The sequence below is a fragment of the Myotis yumanensis genome, unplaced genomic scaffold, assembly GCF_028538775.1.
Source record: "Myotis yumanensis isolate MYYU_CA2020_CCGP unplaced genomic scaffold, mMyoYum1.0.hap1 SCAF_9, whole genome shotgun sequence".
Taxonomy (NCBI): domain Eukaryota; kingdom Metazoa; phylum Chordata; class Mammalia; order Chiroptera; family Vespertilionidae; genus Myotis; species Myotis yumanensis.
In genome coordinates, this window is record NW_027223760.1 from 10,922,646 (window position 1) to 10,939,742 (window position 17,097).

The 17,097-nt window shown below is 41.1% G+C and overlaps 1 protein-coding gene across 5 annotated transcripts in view; it reads left to right on the forward strand.

Annotated features, from left to right (window-relative positions):
• The window catches only part of ST7 (suppression of tumorigenicity 7), a 296,978-nt gene that overhangs the window by 110,447 nt on the left and 169,434 nt on the right, over window positions 1-17,097 (forward strand). The gene's annotated exons all lie outside the window — the stretch shown is intronic.

Here is a 17,097-nt window from a genome sequence, read left to right on the forward strand (position 1 = left end):
TAGCCAGTTTAATTATAATGTGTGTTGGTGTAGGTCTTTTTGGGTTCATCTTGATTGGGACTCTCTGTGCTTCTTGGACTTGTCTCGTTTTTTTTCTTTTCAAAGTCAGGGAAGTTTTCTGTCATTATTTCTTTAAACAGGTTTTGTATCCTCAGGATACTTTAATCTTCTTTCTTGTTTTACATACCTGATGCTAAAAGAAAATAAATTATATTGTTTTGTTTTAGAATAAAAGAAATAATTATCATAAGCTGAAAAGATGTAAAAGAGTACCACTGCTGCTGGTGGCAGAGGGGTTCTTGCGATGTTGTGAGGAAAAGCATTTCTAAGAACCCACAGAGATGATGATTTATTCAGGCAGCAAAATTAAAGGAGTCCCATCTCTGTTTGTCTTGACATGGAAAATCAGGACCAGAAATAGAGGCAATGTACAGAGATCCTGTGCCATATTAAAGTTTAGTCCCAGTCCAGCGTATTGGCTAGCTTATCGCTTAGCTTGTGTTTCTGGCTGCAATCCATTGGTTTTCTGCTATACCCAGGCTCTCACCTGGAGCTTGCATTTGGAGTTGGGGGAGGGAGAGTTGATGGGGAGAAAGAGAGAGATTCTTTGTTCACCTGGAATTACGTGTTCTCGGGCTTTGGAGGAACCAGAAGCTTATTCAAAATGACCAATCAGCTGCCCAAACTCTCATGGGCTTACATAGGGTCCCAGGTTACACTGACAGGCCTCTAGAGTCAAGCACCTCCCCCTGCACCATTTTGACTTTACTGTACCTGTCCTCTCCTCCTGCTCACTTTCCCCCAATCCAGTACTTGATGGGGGAAGGGAGGACTGTCAATTCCCCTGGAGGGACAATGCTGCGATTTCCCAATTTCCTGGGTGTGAAGCTGCAGCTTCCTGATGGAGCACACGGGCCTCTGCTTTCCAGCTAAATATGGTCAACAGTGTCTGACTTTCCTTGCTCTTTTCCTTCAGTAAGTAACTAATGAAGGTAATACTACCTCAAGTGCTGATTAAAGAAATAAATCTATGATTAGAATAAAACTACAATTTTGTGAATGTAGTAATTGTAATAGTGCTGCTTTGAGGGCTTATATTAGGTTCTCAACACAACCCTAGAAGCTTTTTGCTGCCCTTATTAATTTTCACTAAGGCCAGGGTAGGCCTGTGTGTTTTGATTTTAAATGCTCCTCAAATTATTCATCTTTTTGATGTTTTGGATCCAGAAAATGTTTGGACATCTTACTATATTTAGTTAGAGTTTCTAAGTTCACTCAAATTTTATTTAGACAATAGCATTTTCATAGAAACTGTTTCAGATATGATTTGGCATAATGTGTAGGTGAAATTTTAATCATTTTATCCATCTTCTTACTGTAATAGTTTGTCTAAGTAAAGACCAATCAATACTCTGTGTTTTCAAGTGGTTTTTATTTAGCTTGATTGTACTCTTTTACAAGTTAGGTTTGTGAGATGGAAATGAGGAATTCAGATGTAAAGTTTTGAGGAATGGCAGCATCATTCACGTATTGATGACTTCCCTACAGTATTTGAAGAGGCAAATAGTTATTTAAATCTATGCTTCTCAAACAGGTTTATGACTTTCCTGGAGTACACACTTAATTTTCTCCTGCCATTAGAGAGTAACATTAGTAGAAAATACCAGAGAAGCACTTTATTTAATGTAGATAAGGGATCAGCAAACTTTTTCTGTAAAGAGCCAAATAATACATATTTCCACCTTTACAGGACATAGAGTTTCTGTTATAACTGTTTATCCCTGCTGTTATCGCATGAAAGCAGCCCTAGACAATATGTAACTAATGAGCATGGCTGTGTTCAATGAAACTTTATTTACTGGCACAGATGGTGGGCTGGATTTTGCCTGTGGGCTATAGTTTGCCAACCTCTGATTTGCCCATTTCTGAAGTAGATGTGCTAGCAGCAAAATGGCACCAGAATGTTACCAGCAATTGGACCTTGATTCAGCAACCTCGGTACTTGAGTTCTGGCTATGAAAGCATTCAGAGCTAAGACTCAAATGCAAGCAAATGTTTTTGTTTTTTTTAGAGAGTCACAGAAATAGAAGAAGTGAGCCGAGGAAGAAGTGAGCTGGCTGGGCTGTATTGGCTCAGGAAACAAGTTACAGAGGCAAAATAAGGGCCCTTAGAACTAAGGAGAAAGAGAGCAAGTATATATGTACCTGGGATAAGGAGAGGGGTAAGGCATGGGTGCACTAGAGAGAAAGTGCACTGGGTCTTCGATCATCAGGGTTTTTATCCCCTCTTAGGGGAGGTCAAAGGGGAGGATCTAATTGAATATTCATCAGCTTTTCCAGGTATGTCCTTTCAGGGTCCTGGTCTCTACTGATGGGTCACCACTAGGGGAGGAAATGGTTAGTCATCTTAGCTGGTCCTGTTGTCAGCCATAGTGTCACCCCACCTGGCCTTGCTGCTTTTCTGGGCCTGAAGATGAAACACAACTGGGGCCTAGATGTTATCTTTAGTTTGGTTGAAACTGTCTCTGTGGTCAGCAGAAACCAGGCTTTGTTTATTTGATGCAGGTCAACCTCATTGTCCTGAGGGCTTAAAGCTTAAGGGAGAGGTCTTGCACAGACTTGTATGAGGCTATTCTCTGGCCCCCTTATTCATCCTCTAAGGGGGTCTACCACATGACTATCGACATGGTAGGGGTGGAAAGGTCAGGGGAGAGTCTGAACTGCATGAACGGTCAGGGGTTCTAAACCTCATGACCAGGGATATGCTAGGGGAGGAAAGGTCGCCCTCGGGCCAGGTCCTTTTTTTCTCAGTTTTGCCCATTGCTAGGTACCTGGGGTTTCCCACCCTGATTCCTACTCTATTCCTACTCTGCTCATGCCCGTCTCACTGCCTTCCACAGAGGGCTGCTTATAATACCATACTTACTTAGTGACAGGACATATTTCAGCATGATTTAAAAAGTTAGGAGTTGATCAACTTTATTGAACACCTTCTATTTTTCTGCTATTTTAGTAAGAACCATGGAGGAATAAGAACAAGTATAGGATTGAGGCAGTGCCCAGTAATTAGGGAATTAAGGTTATTATATATAAGATTACTAGCAAACAATATGTATTACATGGTATACACTTACCTATTATATGTGATAGTATAACATTATATATCGACTTCTCTATTATATATATGAAATTAGTTATAGTCCCCCAAACACTTAAGAAAGAAAGTAAATACATATTTGTGTCTGAGCACAGAAACTAGACCAGCTGTAGACATCTCAGGACTATCACAGACATCTCAATACTTGTTTGAGATTCTAAACTCACTAGCAGAAATGATACGTTCTGCTCTAACACTAATAAATTAGAGTTTAGGCACCAAATAAGGAATCTGGAGATTTTGCCAGTAACTAGAACTATGACCTAAGGAGTAATACTTGCCATCTATGGGTATTCTTTTTGTTAGTGATCTTGAAGCTGGAGCCTATCCGCTCCTATGAGTTAAAGAGGTGACTGAGGAGCAGAGCAGAGGAAGGGTTAGACTGAGTTGAAAGATGGCAGCAAGGAGACAGGTTAGAGGGTGTGATATTCTAAGCAAGAGAAAGGAGGAGGGGACCTCTCAGGGGCACATGAATGGAAAGGAATGATCTGACCAGAGGCTTCGGAGACCTGCTGTGGTATCCACTGGGTGGAAGATGCCCTTGGAAGGGTGGTCAGAACTCAGGCTTCAGAGCCAGTTGTGCTTGAATTTACCTCTTGAGTCTGTCACTTTCTAGCTGTGTGACTTTGGACGGGTGACTTAAGTGATTTAATCTTTAAGACATAATTTTGTCTCCTTAACAATGGTATTGGTCATTTTGCATAGAATGCAATTTGACTTATAGTGAAGGTGGCATTTTTACAAATCACGTATTGTGCTTGCTTACTGAGTAATCATATTAAATATTTCTCTGTGCTTTGGTCTCTACATCTGTCAGCATGATTCGGTCTTAGCAATTATTCCTTAGAAAAACAGTCTGTGTTATCATTAGCCGCACTGTGTGTGCTGGTTTTTCTTTTCCTTTTGGTAGTGTGGGGAGGGAGGGGTGATTTAAATATTATTTTTTTCTGTATTTTTTAGGGTGTTTTGGAAAAACCTTAAAAATTAATCCACGTTTGCCCTAGCTGGTTTTGCTCAGTGGATAGAGCATCAGCCTGTGGACCAAAGGGACCCAGGTTCGATTCCAGTCAAGGGCACCTACCTTGGTTGCAGGCTCCTCCCAGGCCCCGGCCCTGTCAGGGCACATGCAGGAGGCAACCAATCGTGTTTCTCTCACATCAATGTTTCCCTCTGTCTTTCCCTTTCTCTTCCACTCTCTCTAAAAGATCAATGGAAAACTATCCTCAGGTGAGGATTAACAAACAAAAAAATTTAATCCACTTTTAAAACGGGGTTATTTTTATAGTAATGTAAAGATTGTCCTCCCAGTGGTAATACCCATTTGTAAAAGGTGGCTTCTGAGTTTTTGGCATAGGATTTCTTGGTATGAGGTTCACTGACTCATTCAGACCCAGGACTGTGCCTCCTTAACCTTGGGTTTTAACCAACTACTGATCTACCTGGAGGTAAATTGCCTGGGCTCTAAGGATCTATGCATTGCATTAGGCAATTGCTAACTAAAAACCTGCAACTAACTAACTAACTAATTTTCTCTCTTTCTTTCTTTCTTTTGGTACAAATATGTTCCTTTTATTATTCTCTTTCTTTTTTTTACATTACAGATGACTGGGTCATTCACAGAGAAGCTTGACGATGTCTGAAAACTATTTGAGACAGAATAGATTTGAAAGGGAGAAAAAGGCCATCCACAGGTTGGGAGCATTTGTGTTAGGGATGACATCTGGAATTTATTTACATCTCCTAAGAGATTTTTTTTTTAAAAAGTTGGCTTACCAATATTTGAAAATACCAGTGCTCTAATTCCCAGGGACTGTTACCTGTAGACACGAAAGACAGGTGCATTTGTGATTTACTACTTAAAATTTGCTGCCAGCAAATTATTACCTAGGGAAATAATTATTACCTAGGGAAATAATTTCAGGTGTCTTCTGGAATAGTAACCAGTCATTTGATGCAAATGTAAAGCCAGATCTAGTTACTGGATTTGAAAATGATGAAGCCTTACTTTGGACAGCCAGGCAGTTGGAGCAGCTGACTACTAAAATATTGGCCTGTCCAGTGGTTTCCCCTGTGGCTTGTTATCTCTGTGTGTTACGCACCCTCACCCAGAGGGAAACGTCTTACCACAGTTTACAGCAGACCTTCTGTTATGGGCAGCTTTTCACTCAAAAGAGAAGTTAGTCTTTGAACTTTTGGAGAAGTAATGGAAAGAAATAGCTAACTTAAAAATCCAATTTGAATTTTACTACCCCATGGCCTCTAGTTGCTTCTCTGTCTGCTCAAACCATTTTCTTTGAGGCAGACTCTTTAGCTGTAAGTTAGCAGAGGGTTCAAAGCAGAGCAAGTAAATTAACAGAAAGTACAAAAATCAGAATAAATATAATAGGAAATAGATTTACTTTTATTTTGCCATTTAATCCTAACTGATCAAATAAGATTATACGTACCTATAATTGTCAGGTTCAAAATCCTGTCAAAGTGCTTCATTTTTTTTTAAACCATTCTTTTTTTTTAAAGAAGTTTTTTTTTTTTAATCCTCACCTGAGGACATGCTTATAGAGAGAATGGGAGAGAGAGACATGGATGTGAGAAGAAACATCAACCGGTTGTCTTCCGTACATGCCCCTACTGGCGATCAAACCCGCAACCCAGGTATGTGTCCTGGCCGGGAATCAAACTGGCATCAGTACACAGGATGATGCTCAACCAACTGAGCCATTCTAGCTGGGCTGTTCTAATCATTCTTTTAGGATTTCTTAGGAGGACTGATCTTGTTGCAGTGAAATAAAAGTTTGAGTTTTATTCCTAATTCACACCTAACTCATATGGTGCTATTTATATTTTCTTTTAACTTAAGTCACACTTAATGATAAACTCTCATCTCTTTCCTGCCAGACTCACTGTAGCTGCAGGCTGTGCTTGCTGCCAAATTTCCCTCACTGTCTCTAATCACTTGCAGTTTGATTTTGGCCCCACTTCACCAACGTTCTCCAGACTCTCACCCTATATGCCACATTGTTAAAAGCCACATCTTCTTGAATTTACCTCTGCACCATGTAAATGCCCAACTTCCCACCCTAGTGATATTTCCGGAGCTCTCCACTCAAATAACTCTCAAAGCTATCCATTTGACACGCTGCTTCATTACTGCAAAACACATCTGTCTCAGTCACATCTCCGCTCACCAGTGGTGGGTATTTTCTCACTCTTTGCCATATGAAGTCTCTACCTGGCATTTGAGCCAGCATTCTCTCCCTCTCCCACTGCTTCTCCTCATCCGCCCTCTATGCCACCTCACTTCCTTTGTGTGCGTTGTAATATCTCTCTGGCATCCATACTGTCTCTGTTCTCGTCTACAATCTCATGCTCCAAGCTGATCCTTCTTTTAAAGCCCAGAAGGACATCTCATTCATCAAGCGCTCTAATCCTTCTACTTAGAAGTAATAGTTTCTTTCTTTAGGTTGTATCTGTACCTCTTTTCTGTTATGTTTCATATTCTGTCCAGTGTTACTTGTGTGGGCATCTTATTTTCCCTTCTCAAGGGGAGGGTCATTCTCATCTTTTTATTTTTCAACTGCAGGTTCTAGTTCTTGTACTTTTTATAAGTACATTTGGATAAATGAATGGGTTAGCTGATATTAGTAAATATAGAGCATTTACTGAAAAAAATTTAGAAACTGGATGGCTATTCCATTACTCTTGTTACTATTCTTACCTCTCTTAGTTATTTCCATGCATTTATTTTTATTGATTTGAGAGAGAGAGAGAGAGAGAGAGAGAGATTTGTTGTTCCACTTATTTATATATTCATTGGTTGATTCTTGTATGTGCCCTGACTGGGGATTGAATCTGCACCCTTGGTATATCAGGATGATGCTCTAACCAACTGAGCTACCTGGCCAGGGCTGTCATGAGATTTAATAATTATCTGTTCAACCAGTTGATTGCTACAAGTATTTTGAACACTTTTAGGTAGTTATCTCTATTCTGGCCCATTTGGTAATGAGTTGCAACATTCAACTTGCAAACCTTCTAAAGCTTCTGTATATTTTTAAAAAGAACTTCCAATAAAGGAGGGGTACATGAGAAGTTGGTGACTAAATGCTTGTCAAGATGATGGAAAAGTCCAAGCACATTTTGCATGACTGAGGCTGTGAGGAGCCCGTTGGAGCGCCAGTGTGAACACAAGAACCACTGAGAGTGTTCTTCTACAATACTGATTACAGCTCACTGTGGTGACGCCTGGCTTGTCTAGAACTCAGCAGTTCAGTCATTTCAACTCCCCAAACCACCAAGCTCTAAGAACAAAAATGCGGGTGTACATAGCACATACAGACGAGCATCAGAGAGTTACAATGGGAGAGCACAGGTCTTATTTTACATAGTTCTAATGCACATCCTTGGGGCTCTGCTTAGCAGCTTTTTTGTTCTGTCCCCCACCCCAGCTCAAGGCTGAGTTAGAAGTACAAACTCTGTATTTCTAGAGCAACACTCAGAATTGCCTGTTAATTTGTTTCCAAGTCTGCCTCTTCCACAAACCCAGAGCTCCTATAGGACAACTATCAACTATGTATCAATTATCTTTGTATCACCAGTATTTTACACAGCCTAGCACACATTAAACACAAATATTTATTGAATGACCAAAGTTGGTTACCTGCCTTTGAGGCAGCAATAGAGTTTTAAGTAGCATGTTAAGAAGGAGAGAGAGCAGTTTGAAGCAGGCACACAATAACAACAAATAATAATTAATACCTGATAACATATCAGGTGATAAAAATAGTATGATAAAGACACAAAAAACACATTAGTCTGGGATCACTTCATTTTGGAGGGAAAAAATATAGAGTACTTGAAGAGTTTTTGAAAACATTGCTACATGCTCGCGCAGTACTACAATTTATGTTCATTTTGATGACTTGGAGCCAGCAATTAAAGATTGAAATATTTCTAGGATATTCTGTTTAAAGATGCAGTCAAATATGGAATGTGTTTTGGAAAGATTTCTTTGTAAAATTGCTTTAAAATGAAGTGATTTTGGAGTTTAATGGTGTAAGTCAGTGGTTGGCAACCCGCGGCTCGCAAGCCACATGCGGCTCTTTGGCCCCTTGATTGTGGCTCTTCCACAAAATACCACATGCGGGCGCGCACGTACAGTGCAATTGAAACTTAGTGGCCCATGCGCAGAAGTCGGTTTTCGGCCTGGTCGAGTCTATTTTGAAGAAGTGGCGTTAGAAGAAGTGGGGGGTGTCAGTCAGTTGGTCGGTCTCGGGCGAGGGAGATGCAGCGCAGGCGGGCCGCGGGATGCGCAGCATGTGGGAGGTATATTGTTTTGAGGTACGTTCGCTGAGGTCAACCCCTTCCAACTCCCATCCACACTCGTCTATCTGAAACAAGTATACAAGACGAGTGTGGATGAGAGAGTTGGAAGGGGTCGACCTCAGCGAACGTACCTCAATCAGATTGAGGACGTTTTACGCAAAGGCCAGCTTAGGAGTACCCTAATTAAGTTAATAACAATGTACCTACCTATATAGTTTAAGTTTAAAAAATTTGGCTCTCAAAAGAAATTTCAATCATTGTACTGTTGATATTTGGCTCTGTTGACTAATGAGTTTGCCAACCACTAGTGTAAGTCATTAACTATCCCAAATGAATAATTTGTGAGGGTTCTATAGCCAAGATCTTGCTGTGTGAGGATAATGTAAGTATGTCTGGGACCTTCTCAATTTATCAGTGGTTGGTCATTCTGTCTACTCTACCTAATAAGCATCTCACATTGCTTTAGTACTCTGGGGACAGAAACACACAAACACACACACACACCTCAGAAGACTAGGTCCCAGTTATCAAAGACTTTAAGTTTTTCTAGATACGTGAAGTTCTTTAAAATCAGAAATCCTGGGGAATTTGCAACTTCATCACCTAGCACTCTGCCCTTATGCAGTCATTCAGTGTCACCAAACATTGAGTGCCTCTCTGGGCCAGGCTCTGTGCTGGGTGCTGGAGGATTGAGGCGCAGTGAATGCTTGGAGGCTAGAGGTGCCCAGAGCCCTGAGGACCATTTCTTCACAAGGCCTCTTTCTCTTTGCAGCATAACTATGGGGAAGGTCTTTCCCATTAGAGACAGATGTGTCTTTTTTCTTCCTGATGTTACACAGGAAGATTCATAAAATGGTCTTTAATCCTAAATCAAACATACTTTAAATAGCTAAGAATGTAATTAGACTTATATAAGCCTTTCTCTTGTTCTTGACCACAGTATAGTTCCTCATTATCAGCCTCTGGTAAATGAAAGGGGACAGATTATCTGAGATCTTGCTTCACGTGTCCTTGAGGGTTACTGACGTTTGCAGGTATCTGGCTTTGGACAGTCCTTCATGGCTTGACAGATGGCCTTCCCCCAGCAAGGGACGAGGAGCCAGGAAGACTGAATACTGCTACATAGAGTTCCCCAGATTACAGCTTCTCAGTAGAGCCAGATGCCCAGGAAAGCAGAACAGTGTATCTACCTGTAAAGTTGCCATGGCAACATCAAGGTACAGGGAAGAGTAGACAGAATGATTTATGAGGGTTTCTTGCCGTAGGAATGAGTCTAAAAATACACTTTCATGTCCTGTGTCTTTTTTCTCACAAGGCTAAATGCCACAGGATTTATCAAGGGGATTGTGATGCATAAAAGCTCATGACCTTATCAGAGCCCAAGGAGACCAGGGAGAAAGGCAAGGAGAGGGGAAGCAGAAGCAACAAATTAGAAAAAGTGCCAATGGTTTGCTTTGCTTTCAGTCTTCTATTGGACTGATGCTATGCCCAGATGTAAAACAGGTTTTGTAAGGTTTTTTGAAACACACAAATGTTGTATATTTAAAATGTGTGTAGAAAAAATAAAGCTTATTCACTAGGGTAAAATGAAGATACTTGCTTTCCATATTTTTTTTAAAAGTTTTCTTTCAGCTTCTGCTTTAGTATTACTGGATTTGCAAAGACAATTCTACATTAGCATGTGGAATAACATGTTATGGCAAGAGAGTTTGAAGGTGCATTTTATTTATGAAAGAAGCTCTTGGGGCAGATAGAGTTGGCACCCTTTCTGGGCGTACTGCAGTTAGCCAGAGTTTCAGATGCCACATTAATTTTTACTTTCATGAATTATACATGATTAGATACATTTTATACTGCTACATAACAAATGAGTACACATATAGCAGCTTAAAACAACACATTTATTATCTCACGGTTTCTGTGGGTCAGGACTGCAGACACAGTTTATCTGGGTCTTTTGACCTGGGTCTCAGCAGGCTGTAATCGTGGTGTCAGCCAGGCTGTGATCTTACCTTCAGGCTCAACTGAGGGAGACTTTCCTTCCAAGTTCACTCCGGCCATTGCAGCAATCATTGTGATAGAACTGAGGGCTTCAGTTTCACATCAGCTGTTGGCCAGAGGCCACACTCAGCCCCTAGAGCAGCGGTTCTCAACCTGTGGGTCGCAACCCCTTGACAGTCGAACGACCCTTTCACAGGGGTCGCCTAAGACCATCCTGCATATCAGATATTTACATTACGATTCATAACAGTAGCAACATTACAGTTATGAAGTAGCAACGAAAATAATTTTATGTTTGGGTCACAACATGAGGAACTGTATTTAAAGGGCCAGAAGGTTGAGAACCACTGCCCTAGAGGCTGCTTTTAGCCCATTGCTACATGGGCTTCTCATAATGGCCACCTGGCTTAATTGAACCAACAAGGAGAGCCTCTGCATGTCTGCCACCAAGATGGTATCTCACATATCTTTGTTAGAAGTAAGTTACATGTCCCACCCACACTCAAGGGGAGGGAGTTGCATAAAGATATGAACACCAGAAGGCCATAGGGGGCATCTTAGGGTTTTGTCCATCACAGTGTCAAGTTCTATTATTTTAAAAGCTGTGCAATCTGGAAGTCTTTTCAAAATTAGCATGTGTGCAGACTAAACTATTAAATTTTCCATTTTCACTCTTTCACCCTTTGGTAAGTGAGGAAGGGCAGAAATGAAGTTGCAACCTTAATGGGAGCTGACAGGAAAGAAGAGAGGTTTCGTAGGTTTGAAAGAACAGTGAGGTGAGAGAAGAGAATATCACCTATTCTCACAGGGAAAAATGCCAATGTGGATTAAACTATTCCAGTATGCTCCCTAATCCTCTTTGGAGGTCTGAGAAAATGTGATAGAAGCTTCCTGATAGACTAACATGTGTCTCAATGTGCTTTCTGTAGACTTGGAACTTTCTGTGACTAAACCAGAAATGTTGCTTTGCATGAAATGAACAATTTCCCAGTCCACCTGATGTCTCTGACTCAGGGCCTGGGATGTATTGTGGCCTTGATTACGTATTTGTCCATTGCAATGGAAGCATTTGTCCTAAGCTGTAAGGACACTTGATTGAAGGACAAGATTTCAGGTGCTGCCCCTATAGCCTGTGGCTGAATTGATTGTTCTCACAGCATCTAGTAAGGCAGAGATCAGAAATTTAGGAACATATGGTCCATTTTGGGAATTCAACAATTTCTTTGCCTTCTGAAATGGCTGCCTTCAAACTCACCCTCAAGTTTAATAACTCCTCCAGCGACTAGAATCCAGTTAAAAGGACCCATCTCTTAACTGACTCTTCATTTGTTTTGCAGGGCATCCATGTTTAGTACAAGGACAAATCACAATGCAGGTGATTTACTCCTTGGCCTGTTGTCCATAACATAGTGCTTGGCACATAAAAGGTGTTCAGTAAATGCTAGTATAGCTGCTATGACTACTACTACTACTACTACTATATTAACATTTTTAACATTGACATTATTGTAGGTGTCCCCCTTTTCACCCCTTTGCTCCCCTCCATTCTCCCCCACCTCCCCCTTCCTTGGCCTTTACCACTATTGTTCCTGTTCCTGGGGTATGCATATAGGTTCCTTAGCGAATCCCTTCACCTTCTTTATCCAGTCACCCCAGCCTCATGCCCTTGGGCGCTGGCCAGTCTGTTCCATGAGTCCATGTTTCTGGTTCTATCAATACTTAATTTTGTTCATTAGAGTCCACATATTAGTGAGATCATATGGTATTTGTCTTTCTCTGACTGGCTTATTTTGCTCAGCATAATACTCTCCAGGTCCATCCATGCTTTTGCAAAGGTAAAAGATCCTTCTTTTTACAGCCTAAATAAGCTTAGTTTCTTTAACCTTTCTTTTTAGGGATTTTCCCCCTAACTTTTGAAATGATTGCTGATTTTTTAAAATAACTTTTTGGTGTTTTTTGTTTGTTTGTTTGTTTCAAATGCCATATTTTAATGAAGCATTAAAAGTAACACAGGACAAAGCAGACCCATATTTTGGGTTGTTGTTGTAGAACTGCAGTTCTATCTAGTCAGTACCTCCAACTCTTGGATGTTCCCTTAACCTCTTCATTCCAGGGCTCTGTGTGAGGTGCACTATGTCCACGGAGACAAACACAAAGGGTTATGTGCTCACTCTGTTTCACAGGTCTTTTCCAGGAATGGAATTTGGGAATAACTTATGCTCTGAAGAATGTGGAGGGAGGCTCTTATTGTCATGAGGGCCAGAAACGTGGCTGGCTTCTCACAGGGCCATTACCCGTGATTCCTGAGTAAGCCCTCTGGTGCTCTAGCTCCTGCTCACAGGAGTGATTCTTCACTTCCCACAGTCACCTGTTGTATTATTTTCTTATCTCCTCTCTCCTATGATTCATAGAAGTCACTTAATTTTTATTCCTTGTATCTATCCCTCCTACCAAGTTTCCTCTTAGGGCCATACTTAGTTCCTTCCCAATTACTCATTAATTAAAAGAGAAGACCTTGCCAAGTTAAAGTTCAGCAAATTCAGACGCTCCATGATGCAGCCCCAGAGCCTGCCCTTGGATAACTGGTGAGCTATTCTTTGAGCCAGTGACCTGTTAGGAGTGCCCGGCTGGATCAAATGAAAAGCCTTAATTTTTGTCTCTGGGTTGAAATAGCACATTAAGAGAATTTTATGAATTTATTTTTCACAAAGCTAGATTAATCTTTACCAGTTTGTTCTTGAATTTGCTTTGTCTAGTCTCAGCAAGTATAGAGGTTACACTGACGTGCCTGTACATTTCAGGAAAATCCAGTTTATGTTTCAAAGCACATGCCCCAATTTTTAGGTTATGGTCCAATTTTTAGGTGCATTATCAGGCCTCATGTTTTCAAAAGTAATTGCTAGTGACCCTGCTGAAACTAGTCAAGATACTCCTTGGTTTTCAGGCAGTTTGGCCTGTAATGTACAGCCTTATTGTAATGGGGAAGTCTTTAACTAGATCCTTCCCTCTTTCAGGGTGGCTTCCTGCCTTTCCGCCCTGGGGCAGCACACACCAATGATAAGATCACAGTGGACTTATTTTTAAAGGTCAGAAGTAAAAATAAGTACAGTATTAAAAACATTCATTATTTATAGCTTCTTTTCCTTTGCCAATGATAGGCTACTGATTTCCTTTTGCTATTTTATTCCTTAATAGGCTCTCATCAGTATCTCCATGTGTGCCCTGTCATGCCATGAGCTTGAGCTTTGAGGGCAGGGCGACTGGTTTTTAGGTCTTTGTCACCCTTCAGCTGTGACATAGTGGGGTTGATGTGACAATTCTCTAATAAGTGAAAGTGTTTTTGTTATAAACATTAAATAATAGGTAGATAGATTGATGTGGTAAGTATTAAGCATTGATGTGCCAAATGCCAGGCCTTAATGATTTTAGCCATAATATCTAGTATGACCATAAAATTAGCAGGGTCTTAAATGAGCACCTTCCACTCTCTAAATGTTTCTGTTCCTGCTTTTTCTCTTTATTTGTATCTCTATTTCTTTGAATGCCCACCATTATCTCTCTCAACTGTAGTCAGCTTTCTGTAACCAGATATAATAGAGAAATATGTCCTAATTATTAATTACTGTTGCTCTTCAATCTTAATGAAATAAAACCAAATGAGTGAAATGTTTATTTTTCTCTCTTTAAAAAACTCAAATAATTTGTTCATTTATCACGGAATTAAAAAATGTTTTTATTGATTTTAGAGAGAGAGGAAGAGAGAGAGAGAGAAATATTGATTTGGTTGCCTCCTGCACGCACCCCTACTGGGGATCAAACCCACACCTGCTTATGTGCCCTGGTTATGAACTGGTAACCCATTAGTGCATGGGACGATGCTCAACCAACTGAGCCACACTGGCCAGGGTTATCAGTTAATTCTTGATGATTAATGGATCAGCAAGCCAATGATTTTCAGTAGAAAACCTTTCCCCTCCTTCCTTTATGCTCTGTTTCTGGGGAGTTGATAATATGGCTACTAAAGCACTTCTAATTCAGGCTAACCTTTCTCTGTCTTTTAGAAGTGTGGATTTTATTGAATTCTATGCTTAGGTTGTCCTTAGAGACTTACTAAAAAGTATATAGTACAGATAAGAGTGTTCATAACCGTAGAGTAACAGATGAATACTCTGTTCTGGTGACGTTTTTGAAATCATGGGAAATGTGGGATCAATAATAATGTAAGGGGAATTTTGAGAATGTTAGGCACCTCATAATCAGACTGGCAGTTACCAGCTCTAGGTTTGTAACTAGGGTTGTTTGGTTTTTGTTTTGTTTTTTTCCTTTTTAGAAATCTGCTTCCTTCCACAGACTGCTGTGTGGGAAATGACAAATCACTATGTTTTTGTTTTTATAATGGCCAAGCAAAGCCACCTCAGCTGTACCTCCTCTTGTCTTATAGCTCTAGGCTGATCTCTCCTTCTGTGCCTTTCTCTGTCTCTCAGAAAGTGTTTACATAATCAAGTCATGACTACTGACCCAACACATTGTGTTAGTCCAGACTCTTGTGATTACAAATGACAGACTACAAGTCAATTTCATTTTAAGAGTGGGTACAGAGGTAGGAGGGTTTATTGAGAGGATTCCCCTAGCCAGGAAGGATAGAATCAGTGTATTTTCCCACATCTGCTTCTTTGCAAAGGGTTCATAGCTCAAGCTTCTTCCCTCCTCAACTGGCACAGCTGCTTAGAAAGGCTGTGCTGTTTGCTCAGCACCTTTAAAGCAGGCCCCTTCATTTGGTCACACTGTCCTTCCATCCCTCCTCCTGCCCTCTTTGGTCTGGTTAAGGTCTACTTATTCTCCTAGTCCTCTTCTCAGACCCCCAGCCTTTTTATGTGTTTTCATAAAATTCTATGCACAGAAACTATGTATACATTCATCAAACTTTATGGTAATTGCTTGTTTATTTGTTTGTTTCCCAAGTGGCCTTCTGGAGTGTGGAATCTTTTTTTTTTTTTTTAAGTATATTTTTATTGATTTCAGAAAGGAAGGAGAGGGAGAGAGAGAGGTAGAAACATCAATGATGAGAATCACTGATTGGCTGCCCCCTGCACCATCCCCACTGGGGATCGAGCCTGCAACCCAGGCTTGTGCCCTGACCAGGAATCTAACCATGACTTTCTGGTTCAAGGGTTGATGCTCAACCCATTGAGTCATGCCGGCCGGACTCATGTTTCCATTCTTTGTCCATGGTCTCTTTCATAAACAGAGAGCTTGTTGCTTGAGCCTGTGATCTCTGTTCATGGTGATGTGGTAACTGTGCTTTTTTGGGCTGAGGTCAGGACAAATGCCAAGCCTTTTCCCCTAATGACATAAAAATTCTACTTCTAATATCCTTCATTCTAAATCCAGAGTGGATATGGTCCCCTTCTGTTATAGGCACCTCTCACCGACACTAGAGAGGTGTTCCCCGACAGGATAGCCCCCTGAGTCAGTGGCAGAAGGCTGTCCTCAGCCTCGATCCTTGTCTTCTCATATAAATGAGTTTATATGAGAGACCTTGACTGTGTTGTGAAAAGCCAATTTATTAAACCAATTAAAGCATGCACCTTTATTGAAAAAGCAAACTTAAACATCTGACTTATGAAGCACAGAAGGACTCTCAGCTATTCTGAAGAGCAAGTTGGGTGGTGGTCTGAGGTGCTATATACCCTCCTGTCTATAGTTCTTGAAATTCCTTGCTGACTATTTTGGTACAGATTCATTCTCAAGGTCCCCCCCCCGCCACCCCATTTTTACTTTGTTGTGGCCTCCCCAGAATTCATGAGAAGCACCTGGCGACTTTATCTTGCCAAGCCTTGAGACTGCTGGCTTCCCTGCTTAGAGAATAAAACTGCCTTTTTCTCCTTTCCCCTTTCCCCCTCCCTTTCTGCATTCTCTCATTAGGGAGGGTTTTTGTTTGTTTGTTTGTTTTTAAACCATTTGCTCTCTGTCCTTGCTGGGGAAGATATTGGCTTGTTAGTTACAAGCTGGCTGCCTACACTGCTTGGCCTTGTTTTAACTTCCTATCTCAGTTTCTCTATTCCTACTGCCCTGGAATCCTGTAACACTTCCACAAACAAATTCAGTAAACAATATGAATATGTGTGTAAAAAGCCTTTTAGGTCAATTGTTGTTTTGGTGATAGTCAAAGGTTTGTGACATATCTAATCTAATAAAAGAGAAACATGTAAATTGACTGTACCTTCACTATGCCTTAAGCCACGCCCACCAGCCAATCAGAGCGACTATATGCAAATTAACCCAACCAAGATGGCGGCCAGCAGCCCCAGAGCTGAAGTGAGCAGGAGGCTTGGTTGCTCCAGTGATGGAGGAAGCCAAGCTTCCCGGCCGGCTCTGAGCTCCACTCAAAGCAACAAAGTTTCAATTATAGAAGGTAAATAAATCCCAGAATAAAAAAAGAAAAAGAAAAAAAGGAGAGGCTGGGAGCTTCTGTTGCCGGGGGGCTTGGCCAGCCTGAAAATGGCCCTTAGCCCCTCACCCAGACTGGCCAAGCACCCCAGTGGGGACCTCCCACCCTAAAGGGGGTGTGGCCAGCCTGGAAACAGCCATCAGCCCCTCACCCAGGCTGGCCAAACC